This window comes from Eulemur rufifrons, chromosome 8 (genome assembly GCF_041146395.1).
Source record: "Eulemur rufifrons isolate Redbay chromosome 8, OSU_ERuf_1, whole genome shotgun sequence".
Taxonomy (NCBI): domain Eukaryota; kingdom Metazoa; phylum Chordata; class Mammalia; order Primates; family Lemuridae; genus Eulemur; species Eulemur rufifrons.
In genome coordinates this window covers 108,468,235-108,485,323 of record NC_090990.1, presented here as the reverse complement: position 1 = coordinate 108,485,323, position 17,089 = coordinate 108,468,235, and the positions used below count along the sequence as shown (strand labels likewise).

Sequence of the window (17,089 nt, the reverse complement as noted above, 5' to 3'; positions counted from 1 at the left end):
AAACCAAAGCCAATAGCTGGAGAATTGAGATCTGGTTGGAAGTGGTTTATGGTTTAGATGCTGTGTTATCTTGAGGAATTGTGAGATATTGCTGAGAAAAAAAAATAATCTTTTCTTGAAATGTAACTTGAAAACAAAATAAAATGTGGAACATAATGTTAAAGTAGAATTGTGGTGGTGGTGGTGGGAGGGGTGATTGTAAATAGGAAACATTGAATGTTCATTCTTTTTTTCTTTAAGGAATTCTTATTGAATGACACCCTTTTTCCCCTCCTTCATCAGCTCTTTCATGGCTGACTTTTGTTTTGCTCTTCCTAAGACAGGATTGTGCTGGATCTAGAGTCATTATGGGAACTGACATGAGGGTCTTCCCGTGTTTTAATTGGAAACCCCTTTTGGTCACATTCCAAGTATGACAAGCTGTTTTTCTGGAGTACTTTGGCTATTTTTGGTTTTTTGTTCTTTCTGTTTTTGTATTTTCAAAAATAGTAATTTCCTTCTCCAGGTGTTTTTGACAGCAGATGAATTCAGGAATTTCAGTAGAACCGAGTGACCTGTGGAATTGCTTTAGAATCTAACCTGCTGTCTCTATGCTGTGCGTGCAGGTATGAGGTTCGTGTTCATCCTGGCCTTGTGTGCGTCGGAGCTACCAAGGCACTTTGAAGTCATTCCAGTGTATTTGGAAAGAATTGAGTGAATGAGAATGATTCTGGTACATTTGACCATTCTTGTTTATATTCTGCACTTTAGAAGGAAAACAGTGTTAATCTCTAGTCAAAAGCAAACTTAGTAAATGGAGGACTTCTAGCTACTGTTGCTTTTCTCAGTAGATTTAGATAACAGATTTTGTGTTTTGAAACTTTTTGTGGGATCTCTTAGGAAGCATCACTTTAGGGGGTGTCAAGGGCAAAGACAGTCAATATTGCCAACCATCTTGGTTTCTGAAGTGAATTAATGAAATCCATGCTCCTGATTTTTATTTTCTCCTGTGGCCATAAAAATCCAAAGCCCTAAGTGATTGCTTTCTCCTCGCTTTAAGCAATGAAGTTATCTTAATGCTTGGGAGAAAATCAGTGGTTTACCTTTTTCTAAAAATATTTTCAGACGATGTTTTGGTCCCCTTAAAAGCAGCTCAGACATGACTGAAACGCGAGGTATTTGTGTTGTGCTACATGAGGTGACTGGAAGCCACTTCTTAATGTAACTAGCTCCTGTTTCCCTGTGAGCCTTAGGTGTATTTGAATTCATTGGCTTTGAGTCAAGGCTGGTTCTGGTTGAGGGAACCCAGGGTGCTTCCGTGTTAAAAAGGGGCAATGAAGAGCAAATCCCAATGAAGAATGATCCCAACTTTGAAAACTATCTGGTTATCCATGACCTTAAAAAGCTGCCATTGTGGTCAAATGGCAACATATTTGCACAAAAATGACACATTTGTTTAACCAAAGCTTTGAAATGTGATAAAGCCACCAACATAGGCACTTGCTAACACAAATCAGTATTGCTTCTACTTAGAAGGCTTGGGGACCAGTAATGAGGTACCGGATGAAGATAGGATCTGCATCAAGTAATTAAATTTTCAGTTTGTCCTTGGAGTTCTTTCTACTTATATATTTTTTCCTACCTGGTAATAGTCCTCCTATGAGGATGAAGGGAGGTACAGAAGTTGTGAGAAATTCCCAGCCCCCAGTCTTTACCATTGTACGATGGCCATCTTGGTGGGGTGTCTTCACCTGACCTCTTCAGTCAGCCCAGCTCTTTTTGTCATTTGAGAATAGACACGTGTTCTAAAACTATCAGGGTAAAAAGCTGCACTGACCAAAGTTGCACTTTTACAGCACAACCCCTGGACTAATGGTGTCTCCACCTCTAGGTGCCTTTTGCCAACCTCAGAATAAGCCAGGTAACCTTGAATTTCAGGTGTCTGGAAATTCTAGCTGAACCCTGCCTTTCATACTGCTCATTCAAGCACCAGGTACCCTGGACTTGTACTTGGTCCAGTGGTTCTGATTTTTTGTGTGTTGAGTAACATGAAACTTGGCAGTGGCACAGGGCACTGAAGTTCAAGTGCAAGTTCTAATCTAAATTTAAGCAGTCTCTCATTTGTTTCATGACTTTGAACTGTTTTCTGATGCTTTCTGCAAGTAGGAAGCCTGTTCTCCCAGCCTGCTTCTTGGAGTCCGTTTGAGCAGCAGTGAGGTGAAAACACTACCTCTTCCCCTTGTGTTGGCAGAAGAGCATACACTAGATTCTGGGCCTTGAGCTTCAGTCTGACCTTTAAATCTTACCTTGGCAGTAAGACACTATTCCTCAATAACTTCAGTGCTGAAACTAAACTCTATATCCCTTACACCTTCAAATCAGAGTTCCTGATAACCACATGTAGTATGTGACATGGCCCATACCTGGCAGGTGGGTGACTTGGGCAGGGAAGATGATGCTTAGCTTCTGGTATATGGTACAGATGAGGTTTGGTGTTCACGTTTGTTTTCCAGTTTGGCTTCCACTGGAGATTGAGCCACAGAGTGCTGTGTGTGAACCTGTGTTTTGTGGCAGTGCATTAAATTGCTAAAGCCCTCAATCTGCTTATCCTTCAGCCTCACTTCAGGCATTAACCCCTTACCTTTATGGTTGGTTAGGATTTTTACTAGTTCTGCTTTGTTAACTTTGGGAAATGGTGCCACTCAAAAGCAGCTTCCTAACTTTAGGAATCACTCCTTTCTAGTTAACTTTCTGGTACTGGTGCCTTGTATTAGGATGCAGCTTCCTTCTTAGTTCAAATGTCCTCTTGCAGAGAGTGGATTAAAGTATCGTTATCCAGTGGTGAGAAGAGAACCCGATGCTCATTAGGGCTGTTAACTCCTGGGTATCTGACTGGGACTCTGCGCTAGGGAGAGCCCTTTGGGTGGATTCCTTAATAAGTCGAAAGAACTTCCAGTTTCCAAGGTTAGATTCACATCCTTAATCTGGCAGAGACCAGAATTTCACAGCTGGCTTTGGAACATATTCCAGTTCAACCAGTTAAATTCAGAGGACCAAGGGAGATGTGTAGAGGAGAAGAATTTTAAAAGATTTGGCAACTTTTCAGGATTACTTTTGGAGACCTCTAAGGATTGGGAAAGAAAAGGCTTTTTTTTTTTTTTTTTTTGTGAGTTCAAGTGCCTAAATCTTGTTTACCTATCACTTTTTAAAAAAAAATAGTTGAAGTGTAAGCTAAAGAAAATGCATGGAGTTTTGCCTGGGCTAGTGAGAGCTGGTGCAAATTCTCGTGTGTGTTTGCATAGGAAGGTGAGATGACCATCCACTAAAGAGGAAGTAGTTGAATAATATGGATTGGAAGGTATTCTTTAAAAATCAAGCTATCTGGCCTTTTTTTTTAATGGATAAAAACTTAATTTTCTTAAAACAGCAATTTATTTCCAAATTAATGTGGATGAAAAGTAAGATACCCATTAGACTAAATTGGAAGCTTTTCTGTTCTATATTTGCATAGCCTTTGAAATATTTTTTAGCAGTGCCTAGGATGTGTGGGGTTTCCTCTTTGGTGTAATGGTCACTAACCTTCTTACTTGATGCAGAGATAAAATCACTTGTCAATGCAAAATGTGTTAGAACTTGATAAATTAAAGCTTTGAGTTTGAGAAATAAAGGTATATTTAAAACTAAAAGCTTGTCAGTAATGGTCATTGCTTTGTTTTCCTAATGGCAAACTTATTTAGGTTTCAGGAAACATATTGACTGGAGATGGGCAGTTATCACCATTATCAGCCCTGGATACTTCTCTGAAAGATGGTGCTTTCTCTGGGGAGAGGGCTGCGGTTACCTTGGAGGTCACAGATCCCTTAATATTTGGAATCTTTTTCTGAGTGCCCGAGTATTTCAGACTGAGCTTTTTTGTTGACCAAAGCCTCTCGGGTAATACCCACAGAAGGTGTAGTCTTGAAATCTGCCTTTGCTGGCGCCTTGTTCAATCCGGTGCCTATGGCTCCCAGCCCATTTCAATAAACCAAAATAACTTCCGCCATACATAGATAACTACAACCATAGTTTCTTCACATTTTCAAAGAAGTATAGAAGTGAGCAAGTGATAGTTGAGGAGCTGGTGGATGTTTGACAGTATAAAGAGATACTGTAGACCTTGCATAGTCAACATCCTCCCTCCTGATTCCTTTACTGCGATTCACAACATCCCTTCTCCACCCCCAGCCCTGCTCCTTCCATGACTCCCTTCTGTGCTGAATTTCCTTAACTCCTGTGGTATCCTCTATAACTGTCATCAAGAAAGTCATGTCTTTAACTGTGCAAAATCCTTCACCCCCTTGCCTTCAACCTGTCACTGCTTCTCCTCAAACCGTTCAGTCCAAGGATGAGCATTTTCTGGAGTCCAGTGGGTGTGGAGTCCTTGGTGTGTTTATTCAGTAGCCCTTTCTCCTCTGACGCCCTGACTGCCAGCCCACACCATGCACGTTGCCTCTGCACCCGCCTTCCTCCTGTCCCAGCAACATCCATGTCCGGGGCCTTGTTAGCCTTGCACTTGGCTGCCTCTCCTAGTCATCCACCTGCATGCATTTACTTTGTCTGGATCTAAAACTGCTCATGAAGGTTGGGGTGACTTTCTTCTCTCTCCACAATCCCAAGAATTGGGATCAATCAAAGAGCAATTTTCTGATCTTATTATATTTGCCTATAAGCCGTCTCCAGGATCCTCTTCCTCCTTGCTTTTACTATGTATACCTTCTGAAAGCTTCCTTGACTCTGCCCTCTTGGTTGCCTTCAGCTCTTGGATTATTTCATGAGTCTTGTCATTTGTCTCCTCTTTTCCTTGACTCTTCCAAGGGCTCTTTCTAAAACAGATGTGCCTGTGCCCCTCCCATACGTTAAAACCTGCTTAAGAGCCTCCTGTGCAAAAGCAGATGTCAGACCCGAAGGTGATGTTGGGGGCCCTTTACAGCTAGCTAGCCCCTGGCTACCTTCCTATCCTTGGGTCTACTCTACTAAGCTGGCCTACTTCCAGTTCTAGAGCATAGCGCTCCTTCCATGCACTCCACCCTGCAGCAGGTTTCTAGAAACTGAGCCAGACGTCACCCCTCCTCCCACCTTCTCTGGCTTACCCTGCCACCTTCCCCTTCCTGTTTCTATTAGTGTGCCCTCTGGGCTGCCTCAGGTCTTCACCACACTGTGAACACCTGTGTCCCGTTCTCCCCTGCCTGCTTCCCACACAACTAGCATAGATTTGGTGCTTCAGCTGTTGAACGTGGTGTTTTTGGCCATGGAGGACCTGTCCTTGGCCCACTAGCAACGAGGAGGCTGAATCCTGGATATTTACCTGGATGTGTTGTAATGCCTCGTCCTGGTGCCAGAAAACATTTCAGTCCCAGGCATTGTCCAGACCAATATTGACATGCAGAAGAACTTGTGTGGGAAGTGGTAGCGTGCAGTTCCCCGGAATGAGCAGTCATGTCCTGGATGCTATAGCACTATTGATCATGAGCTCTTGACCTCCTGAGTCAAGGTCGGTACTTAGGGTTGACTCTTCACTGCTCTATTCTTTCTAACTCCCTGCCCACCAATCCTCCCGACAGACCTGCCCTTCTGGTGTTTAGTGGACTCCTCTCGTGCCGCCCCCAAGTGTTAGTTCCTCAGCACTGGAGTGAGACCTTCATTCTAAGATTCCAGTACACTCCTAAACGAGTGCAGATTTTTTTCTTCTTCAACATCCAACTTGTCACCCCTGGGGGGACAGTAACACACTTGGTTGTAATTTGGGATTGCTGTCTGCTAGGAGATGCTGGGAGCATTAACAGGACCTGAGAGTGTTTACCACATAACCTCTGAGAGGCCAAGGCCAAGGCCTCTGCATGATGGTACCACTCTACTGACTAACTTTGGTGTGGGACTTCGTCCCCTCCAGCTCCTTACGCACCTGGTGGTGTGTTAGAGGTGAGTCTAGGGTGGTGCCCAGACTGGGAGGTGGGATATAATTGGAAGCCAGATGGCACCGTGCTGAGTGGTCTGCCCCTCCCCTGCCTAAAAGCTGGGGCGGGGGGATTGGGAAGATGAAGTGATTTCCTGCCCCCAGTGACAGCAACGAGCTGGGGCCACAGTGCTGGTTTCTTGCCTCTGGCCCATGCAGTCTCCTGTGCCACGGGGCTGTGTCCCTCCTGGTGGTAAGTGACATCTAGAAGAATGTGCTGCTTGGCAGGTGGACCACAGGCCTCTCGGGCTCTGACTGGCATCCCTCTCTCAAGCAGAGTTCCCGTCAGTGCTGCCAAAACCCAGGGAAGCGGGACCAGGTCGGGAGGCTGGGTCTCATGCCATTCCTTACCTAGCTCGGAGCAGTCCGGCCCACCTGCCCTGGGCATGGCTGGATCACAGGTCTCTCAACTCCAGGGCATTTTCAGCAGAGCAGGCCAGCCCCTGCCTGCCTTTTGCTGTGGGAAGTTTCTGGAAAGGGGAAATGTTCCTACGAGACAGGCATGAGAAGAGTCACTGCCTTTCTTTCAGATGCTTGCCTGGGAAGGAGGCATCCAGGCTGGCGTGTGCTGGGGAAGGTGGAGACGGGGGCAGCCAGCAGCCTTGGCCAGACTTCTGAACAACTTCACTCCATCCCTTCAGTATGCAGAGTGTGTGAGGTTCTGCTCCAGAGATCTGTTGGAAACTGCAGCCATGAGAAAATGGAATGACAATTCCTCGTATTTTATTAAGGCTCCAGGGTTTACTGAGTACACATTACATACATGTTAGCGTGTGCGCCTCCCACACCTGCTTGAAAGGTAGCAGTGTTCCCACTGCAGACGGGGAGCCGGAAGCTCGGAGTGCTTCTGAGTTGCCCAGGGTGGTTCCAGGCAGAGCCTATGCACAAAGATCTGACGGCAAAGCCCCTTCTCCCCACTATTCCAGCCCCAAGGGCACTCTGTAAGCCAGAAATTACCCTGCAAATGTTAATTGTCCTGTCAGCCGCCTCTCAGGGGCCTAAGAAGTGTTGAGTTGCCTGGTAATAGATCCGTTTCCACTTATCCAGGAAAGGAATTCCTTGGACAGACCAGCGGCTTTTCTCAGACAACCCTCCCTTTGTGGCCCAGGCGTGGGGGGACTACTGTCGGCTCGCTGGCAGGTTTGGGAAAGCTCACCATGCTCACCCAGCACCAGGTCCCGTGCTAGGCATTAGCATTGAATCTCCCAATGGCTCTGAGATAGGACACTATATTTACAGATGAGGAAACCAAGACGTCATACAGCTGGCACAGCCAACACCTGGCTGTGGGCTGACCCCCGGGCTCAAGCTGTCAGTCCCTCTACAGTGTGCTATTTTGTCTTCATCCTGTATTTTACAGGGTGACATGTGGAGGAGGCACAGGAGAGCAACTGTGCTGCCTTCCAACAGGAGCCTTTGTAGAGGAAGGGGGAAAAGGCCAAAGCAACTGAGTAGCTAAAAAATTGAGCCAAATAAGTTAAAATAGGGTGGCTACTGTGGTTGCCAGAAAGTTTTAAATTAGAGTTGAAATTGAAACAGCATCCTTTTCCTCCCCCTCTTAACCAAGAAGCCATATAATATAGGGGTATTTAAACTACCTGCAGGCTGGCGAGGAGGGTAGGCGAGTGCCCGAGGGCTTTTGCAGAAGTCAGGAAACCGGCTCACCTGTGGCTCTGGAACAATGAAACCGAGAAGGGAGGGGACTCCAGAAAGCTAATAGCAAAACCCCAAGCAGTTCCTGGAGTCAAACACCTGTGGATTTTCATGCACTAAATATAGTGGGAGTTGGGTCATCTTATCCTTAAATAAACACTACAGCTAGCACAGATTTTTATGAAAAGAGTCTTTACATTGGCTCAGGTAAGCAGAGGCTGGAGAAGGAGCGCCCGGGCGGCTGTGGCTGCCTCGCCACCCCCATCTCAGGTTCCTACGCAAAACGTTCCTCTGTGGTTTTCCCTGCTCTCCGGTCGGCTCCGTGTACTGTATTGTCCCCGTGCCCTTCATCCCCTTCCCCCAACATGAGGGATCAGTTTCCTTGGCCTTCATATGATCTGACCTGGACGGCAGGAGAGGCATCCCCTCTCCCTCCAGCTCTGGCAGCAGAGGCAGCTTTTCAGCAGGCTTATTTTCCATCCTACTGTAGATATGACTGAAAATGACTCTTTCTTTGACTTTGCCTTTTGAATTTTGCATGCTGCTGAATGGGGCACAGCCCCTGTCAGGAAACGCTGTATCAGAGGCTCATTGCTGGGTTCTCGGCTCTGAGGCCCCATGAGTCATGCTTCCAGTCCCCTGTCTGCGCGCCAGCTGGGTGCCCTGCTGGGTGCAAAGACTCCAAGGTGAGGGGACCCATTCAGAGAGAGGAAGTGGGGCAGTGAGACAGTGAGAAGAGCTGGAGGGTCCAGCCCAGCGTGCCCCTCTGCTCCCTCATGATCCACAAGCCCAGCTGTCCTTGTGGTACCATCACGTGCTGACTTTGGGGTTGCTAGGCATTAGAGAAACAAGGTGTTTTACATAAAGCTCCAAGCCCAGTGTCAGGGGCCCATAGACAGTATCTATTACTCGGTATCCTTTGCCCTCCAGGAGTTTACAGTCTGCTGACGGAGTTAAGGGCAATTCCTAAGTGTGTATTAAAAGCACTAAGATGTGTGCCACAGGTTCTTTGGCTCTATGGGACATCAGAAGTAAACAATAACCCTAGCTACAACTTATTGAGACCTGAGAAGGCCAGTTAAGGGTAGCACCTGTACTATCGCGGATGCCAGGTAAGGGTGGTAGTCTCTCTTCCTGCTCCACCCCCACCCCCCCACCCCCTCCACCACCTAGCAGACGAGGAACCAAGACCCAGAAAGGTTGAGCAACATGCCACGGCCTTCACAGCTGCCTGGGCTGACGGTTTCACACCCGGTGCCAAGATGGTGTGTGCCATGCCCAGCTGCCGGGCTGAGAGCCTGGGGTGCCAGCCAGTGCTCTTGCCCTGGCAGCCCGCCCCGTTGCCCGGTGGCCTGTGGGTTGCAATATCATCATAATTCCCACTAAACAACCAATTAGCCTCACTCCCGAGGTACTGCCAACTCAATGGAATTCCCCAGAACTTCACATCAACTTCCCCCACCCCTGTGCTGGGGGTAAGCAGAGAATAAAAGATACTGTTCCGGAGGACTACAGTGAACTCACTGTACAATGAAGTCATTTTGTTCTTTCACTGAACAACTTCCCTGTCCCAGGAATTAGAATCTACATGTTGAAAAAGCCCAGAACCCTCCTGCTCCAGTGTGGCAGGCGCTTTTGTAACTGTGTGACCCGCTGGTTTTGCTGGGATGTGCACATTTCTAATAATGGTGATGATAAACAAAGAGGACTCTGCATGGCAGGGGCGAGTCCTCTGTCCAAAGCTGCTGTTTCAGATGTTCCTCCACCGCCGGAGCCCTGGAGCCTGCCCCACGGGCCCCCACCGGGGCCTGCGTTCCTGGGACCTGGGACACACTCATATTCTCCAGTGACTGTGTTTCCCTGGGAGACAAGAGCCTCTCCCAGCCCAAGGGCATGTGGTGACTTCAGATGGGGTCAGGAGCCCAGGACCTGTGGGGCAGGGTGGGGGCAGAGATGCTGCAGAGCCATGAGGGATGGGGTCAGCTCGCGGGAGTTTCTGGACCCCCCACCGTGGAAACCAATTAGATAAATAACGTATTGAGGACATTATGAGGGTTTTCCTAGATCAAGGCTCAGCTACCTTTTGCTGTAGAGGTCCAAATGGTCACTAGTTTAGGCTTTATGGGCCATATGGTCTCTGTCACATCTATGCCACCCTCTTGGTATATCATGAAAGCAGCCATAGATAACACATAAATAAATGGACATGGCTGTGTTCCAATAAAAATTATGGACACTGAAATTTGAATTTCATATAACTTTCACATATCATATTATTCTTTCCCCCAACCATGTAAAATTCATTCATTCTTACTTTCAAAGTGTTCGCAAACAGGCAGCAGGATGGATTTGGCTACAGTTTGCCAGCTGCTGGTCTAGGTGACAGGCCGCTCCACAGCAAGACCCTCCCCCTGGTTTTTGTGTCACCCCCATCCCCAGCCCCACCATGTTCCTCAGTGAGGTGGAATACAGACTCCAGCCCTGTTTCCTGGCTGGCTCCTCCGCTCCGCGTCCACAGGGGCTGGTTGCACCTGCTGGCATGAGTCGCTGTCACCGCAACTCTGAAGTCTTGAGGGTCCAGCCACATGGGCGTCACTGCACTCTGGCCCCAGATGATCATCTGGGCCCACCTTCCGCCATACCCCTCACCTAGCGGGGGAAGCTCCTCTCCCCATCACGGTCCCCTTTCTTCTGTGTTTCCAGCAAGGGCGGACTCCCTCCCTCGGTCCTTCATAGAGCTCCCACATATTGCAACACCTACTAGGCAGGGTGGGTCCACTCCTTACAGCTCCTTTCCAGGAACTCAGGACAATTTGCTTGGGAATTTAAAATTGTTCAGTCAGTGTACCCTTCCTGCTGGCAGTGCCCCACGTCCCAAGGTGCTCCCCCAAGGCCAAGGCGGGCGCTTTGTGCTGGCATCCCGGGTGCTCACACAGACTGCAGAGCCCTTTAGCACTTCTCTCAGGGGCCCTAGGACTGCTTGAAAGCGCAGCAGCCAACTGGACCCCCAGGGTGGGCACGTCCACACAGTCTGCCCCTCCTGGCTCAGACCTCCCTGGCCCAGGGGCTCAGCCTCTGCGTTTGGCTGGCACGCAGGTTGTCCGAGGGCTGGAGAAATGATGACCAGGCATACCAAAGGCCCGTGCGGCGTGGAGGCTCCAAACTGAAAACTATCCATTCAGGCTCACCCTAATGAGTCTAAACGGGGATAGGGAGGGCCCTGACAAAATCAGTGTGACTCTACAGGCTGTTCACGTTTGCAAGGGACAAGATGAAGGAGGGGCTGTAACGAGAAAGGCACCTCTCTGCCAAGAATGAGAAGGCTCGAGCCGTGAAGGAAGGTATCTGAAGAATACTTGGCCTAAATAAGAACAGCATGGAAGGGACAGCCCCGCTGGCCCGGGAGGGAGAGAGGGAAGCGCGTGACGCCACGTGCAGCCAGCCCACTCCGCTCGCTTCCTCCCGGGCTTCCCTCTTTTCCTTGCCAGAGGAAACAGGCAGTGAGAGTGAGACCTGAGTGGTGCTGGGAGGTCAGATGGACTTTGCTCTGCCATTTCCTAACTCTGTGACCTTTGGCAAGTTACTTTTCTGTTTCCTGGGCTATAAAAATGGGGATGCTTACCTGCCATGGTTAGCATAAGGATTAGAGGAGGTGAAGTCAGTGAGGACCCTGGTGCTAAGGAGATGGTTAACAAATGACAGCCCGTGTGTGTGTGTGTGTGTGTGTGTGTGTGTTTAAACAAGGCGGTTCATCAGTAAAGTAGTGACCTTTACTTTAGTCCTCAGAATGCCTGACTAAAATCACCTGGGGTGCTAGTTAAAAATGCAGATTCCCAGGATCCCAACCCCAGATTCTGATTTATTAATAGTAAGTATGGGCTAGGGCCAGGGAATCATACCCACATAGTTCTCAGGTGCCCTGAGTTTGAAAACCACAGCCATAAGGTTAGGGAGGAGGCCCATGACGAGAACAGGGTTAGGGTCAACCAGAGAGCCCTTAGGAGCTGGAACACGGGTGCCCAGCCTCGGACGGTAACATCCCAGGGACAGAGAACATTTGAATACACATCATAGATCTTTTTTCTTTCAGACAGAGTCTCATTCTGTCACCCCAGGCTAGAGTGCAGTGGTATCATCATAGCTCACAGCAACCTCAAACTCCTGGGCTCAAGCGATCCTCCTGCCTCAGCCTCCCGAGTAGCTGGGACTACAGGCGTGTGCCACCACGCCCAGGTTATTTTTCTATTTTTAGTAGAGACAGGGTCTCACTCTTGCTCAGGCTGGTCTCAAACTCCTGAGCTCAAGCGATCCTCTGCCCTCAGCCCCCCAAGAGTGCTAGGATTACAGGCGTGAGCCACTGCGCCCGGCCACATCATAGATCTTAACAGAAAGAAAGGCAACCAGAAACATCAGATCAGTAAGCTAGATGTCTACACTTAGGATTAGTTTGCAATTTTAAGAGGTTACTCACATGGATTTAATAAGAGAGACAAATTTTTCTGTCTTTCTTTTAGCCTATTAGATCAGGGTGCAGAGAGACAGTTCTGTTTTGTGTTTTTAGTTCACTATTGTTAGTACAGTGCATTTTTACTTCAGATTTTGAAAAAAAATCATTGTGCCTGAGTGGTGATAAACATCAAGGGGATTTGTGTTTTGCAGAACAAAACTGAGTCCAAGAATGGAGCTCTGCTCGGTGGGTAGTGGTCAGAGATTTTTCACTTCCACTAATAAATCCCCAGTCTTGGAGGTTTCACTCTGGAGGGGGAAGCTTCCAGCAGGAAGGGTGGGTGGCCACGCAGTTCTTCCCTCTGGAGTCCTGACTTTAGTGGCCTGGTCCCTCTGCTGCCCCGGGAAGCTGCCCCTCCTTTGTGTGCTGCCCTACATGGGCACCGCCAACGCCTTGGTTCTCTGGAGCTGGCTGAGACAAGCTGGATGCTTCAACAAGACATATTACTAGATTTTAAAGGAAAGCAAAAGGAAAATCAATCTAGAAAGAATGAGAGTTATAAACATAGGACAATGTAGAAGTGCCGGTTCCTGACGCTCTCCTAGGTAACCAGGTCCTCCTGGTTCCAGTCCACACCTGCCCCGCTGCCCAGCTCTGTGCTTGAGCTCCCAGGGGCCCCATCTCAGCCTCCACTAGGGGACCCACAGTTACTATCACCATGACTCTTCCTTGACCTTGACCTCTTGGCCCTCCCTGGGTTCAGATCCCAAAATCGTGCTGCTCTTTATCCAGGATCTTGCCTATCAATTTTTACATCTGCCGAGAGACTTCCCAGCAAAGACCTCACTGTTTGGGTAAGACACGCTCCGCCTCTTCCCTGTGCACTGCTAGCCGTGGGATTCATAAACTGAGGACAGCTCACTCTTGGTGGCATGGCATCGTTCCCTTGCAGGTATATAGGGGCCTGCGTTCCCCACTTGTCCTCTCTGCTGTTGGAAGCCCTGCTGCTATCAAGTCATGCTGCTCTCCATGGCCTGGACAGCAGATCACCGGAGGAGACATCAGCCCTTAACAACTGTGTTCTCCAACCCCTCCTGGGCCGAATACCAGTACCAGTCCATAGCCTGTTAGGAACCAGCCACAGAGCAGGAGGTGAGCGGCGGGCAAGCAAGCGAAGCTCCATCCCTATTTACAGCCACTCCCCATCGCTCACATCACCACCTGAGCTCCGCCTCCTCCCACCACCACCGCCCCCAGTCCGTGGAAAATTGTCTTCCGTGAAACTGATCCCTAGTGCCAAAAAGGTTGGGGCTGCTCTTTTAAAGCATGTATCCTCTTATTTTCTTGTAGACTTAAAAAGCTCATAGAGGGGTGGGGGGGGTGGTTGGAAAAAAAGCTCATGGAATTATTCTGGGGACACAGAAGACTTCATGGAACAGATTAGGTAAAGAGCAAAATGCTCACCCCCAAAATAAAGTATTAGCTAGATACCAGGGAGATTTGGTCCTAGCTGGAGAATACTGGGAGCCATTAGTTATATATACTTCAGATTTATTCATAATTTGTCACGTTCTGGAATACCAAAAGTAATTCTAATAATGGCTGAATTTAACTAAAGTTTTTTAACCTTTTTAATCTTAAAATGTCCACTGATCCATCACATTTAATGGCAATATTCACTGTTTAAAGGAACGTAAAAACAAACATTCATACAATTGCAGTTTCCACAAAGATCTATTTCATTATTGGTGGTTAGTACATTTAACAGTTAAATACATTTAAATAATATATAGATGATTGCTTGACTATAGCATTGGTAACTAGATAGAATTCAACAATTCAACTAGAAACCAGCTGACAAGTAAAGTCTAAATATTTAAAATACAGCTCTTTTTAGATTCTCCTTTGTTTTGATCACCTTTTTTGGGGGAGAGGGAAGTGGGGGAGGTAGCTTGCTGGTCACAATGGAAAGGCCAAATCTTTTGTGATCCATTCCCAGAAGTTTCTTTCAGTGATTAAGCCTCCAACTCCAGGGCAAGCCCAAGTTTGTGGCCTTTAGAATCAACCCTCTTCCCATCCACCAATGCAGACAGTGTAGGCTTCACACAAGGCCTCAGGGTCTGAGTGTAGCCCGCTCCAATTAAACTAGAGTCATTGACTTTTGTAGAAATGGCAGCAGTGAGATGCAACTGATATTTCGCTTGAATGCCCAATGGGTACAGTAGGTCTCTGATGTCCAAACAAGGTTTACTGAAGTATCAGGATCTTCATATACTTTCTGATAAATTGATCTTCCAAATTCTTTCCCATCATTGACAATTAGTGTGCAGCTGTAAGTCTCTAGTCCTGTAGCCCAATGCAAGTTTATCCCTTGTCAGCTGTGATCTGGCACTGTCAACAGTCGCCTGGTGCCAGCAAGCCAGCCCTCATGACCAAAGACAGCAGGTTGCAGGTCTGGAAAAATCAAAGTCAGCATCACAACCAAGGTTTATGCACGCCTTCTGGTAAGGGGACTTGATTTCACCACTTTTCTTTCCTGTGTTCGGTGAGAAGGCAGTATCTTAGGTCAGTTTCAAACTGTGACAAATCTGGTCTTCAATTGTGATTTCTGTTCCCACGATGTTATTGGTGTTCCATTTTTCTGTGAAAATCAGACCATACTCACACCATTTATATTTGGTCTCCAAGGTCCCAGGACAAGTCTGATGCCACCCTGACTCTTTGTCCTGTGTGCATAACCTTATCCCCCTAGCCCCAGCCCTTTTAGGGTCTTCTCGTTACTTCTGGTATTCTGAACTTCCTGATAAAGTGCCTTGGTCTGTGTGTGTCTGTATGAGTGTGCATCTGTCTTTGTGTGTGCATGTGTGTGTGTGTGTGCATGTGTGTCTGTATGTGTATTTGGGCATCTGTTTACATTCACTGTGCTGGGCACTCCATGGGTGATTTTAATCTGAAAGTTATATCCTTCCGTTATGGGAAATTTTTCCTTTATTATTTCTTTAAAAATCTTTTCTTCCTTTTCCCTTTCTGGATTTTCATTATTCACATGTTGGACCTCTGGGCTAATCCTCTAATGTTACTGTTTCTCTCTGGTTTTCAACCAGAAGACCAAGATTTCTTTTGAACTAAACCACCTCATCAATAAAAACAAATCTGTATTCCTGCAGTGTTCGAATAGGCAGGCTGTGGTCACGAAAGAAATAAAATCTAGCGAGCACAACCCTTCAGCCTGTGGTTGGGGTCTGCTTTGGTGGAGCCACCAGGAGACCCAGGTCTCCAGCCACCTCCTCCCCAAGGCTGGGACCTGCGGTGATGGGACTCAGTGGATTCCCAGTGGAGGCTGCTGGGGCTGATTTCCCGGAGGCCAGAGCCCTGTCTTTGGGAAGTGGAGCAAGGGCGGTGGGGAAACCACTGGAAAAATGATCATAATATCAACGCTGTTTTTCTTACTACAAATCTCCATAAGACCCTGGAAAAGGGAGCATTGCTAAATAGGGGATCTATTTTGGCAACTTAAGAAAGCCCAGCTGACTGGAAGACTCCTGGCCTTTTATCTCTTATCTCCCACGGCCTTCTGGTGCTGCGCTGCTGACCGTCCTGCAGCTGAGCCGCTGGTGTCTCCGGGCCAGCTTGCTTCTCGCATACCCAAAGATGCGCCCTTTGAACACAAGCACTTCAAACATTTTACCTTCGTGACAGAATTCTTTGCATACTTTCCTGCCTTAGTAAGAATAACAAAATGGCAATACAGCTGCTAATAATAACCAACACTTACTGAGTTTGGCACTAAGTCCTTTGCGTGTGTTCACTAATCTAATCCTCACGACAACCCTGTGAAGTAGTAGGTACTAGTATCATCAGCATTTTGTAGGTGAGGAGACATGCACAGGGAAATTAAGAATCTGCCAAGGCATACAGATCACACAGCGTAATTTTATCTATTTTGGCCTCTGAGAGATATGGTGAGAATCACCACGTACTGGACTGTAGCCGTGAATGCAGACACGCACATGGAGGATCCTGGGAGTCTGAGAACTGCACTGAGGTCCCTCACGGGTAGGTTCTCTGGGAGTACAGTGAAGACCTTGTGCTGGCAGCGCTTACTCTGCACGTGACCCTGCAGAGAGCCAAGCCCTGGAGGGGTCCCCTAGAAGAGGGAGGGCGGGGGGATTGGTGGCCGGCGGCCACAGTGGGCTCCCCCCATTGTGCGGTGGCACAATTGCTTTGTTACTTTGGAGGATTGGATGGGCCAGTCAGACTTGGGCTCCCCTGTGTAGACGGTGATCCTGATGGTTACCTGACCCCACTGTGTGTTAACTGACACATCAATAAAATGGGGAAAATCATTCTTAAAATGTAGGTGTGATCAACTTGGATTGACTCCGATATGTACATAACGTGCTTAGCAGAGTGTCTGGAATGTAGTAATAACTCAGTAAATGGTCTTAGCCGTTTCTAATAATGAAGCTCTGGAGTGAGGCCAAGAGGAACAGTTGCCTTTGGTTACATAATCCGTTCCGTCCATGGCTTTGAATTTAGTCTCGGAGCCACAGTGCAAGTTTCTCTGGAGGGAGCTTGTTCTCTGAGAGGTGAGCAGCGGGGCTAGCGAGCTTTGACCCACGTTCCCGCCCCACTGGGCAGCCTTTCTGAGCGCAGCCCCTTCCATCCTGGCTGCCCGGGCCTTGGCTTGCTGAGCCGGGCTCTGGGCAGTCAGATGACTGGTCCTCACTGCACCCGGCTCACGCTGGCAGGGATCAGGCAGCCTGCATGTTGAAGGACTCCTACGTCAGCAGCTCTGGAAGCCAGCAGGTCCCAGGGGAGACCAGAGGCCTCGAGCTGGAGACCCCCAGAGGCCCAGCGGCAGACTAGTCTAGAACGGGGACGTCAGCCCTGGCAGCACATGGCTCAGCCCTGTGGAATCCAGACTGTGGTGCTTGCAACTGCCCCGTCCCTGCTCCTTTCTCCTCTGGCCCAGCTATGGGCCCTGCCCTGTACAGACAGGAGGACTCCACCTCCTC

At 48.2% G+C, this 17,089-nt stretch overlaps 1 pseudogene; it reads right to left on the bottom strand.

Moving 5' to 3' along the window:
• Positions 1 to 14,086: 14,086 nt before the first annotated feature.
• LOC138390384 (voltage-dependent anion-selective channel protein 2 pseudogene) lies at positions 14,087 to 16,737 on the bottom strand (annotated as a pseudogene).
• Between the last annotated feature and the right edge of the window lie 352 nt (positions 16,738 to 17,089).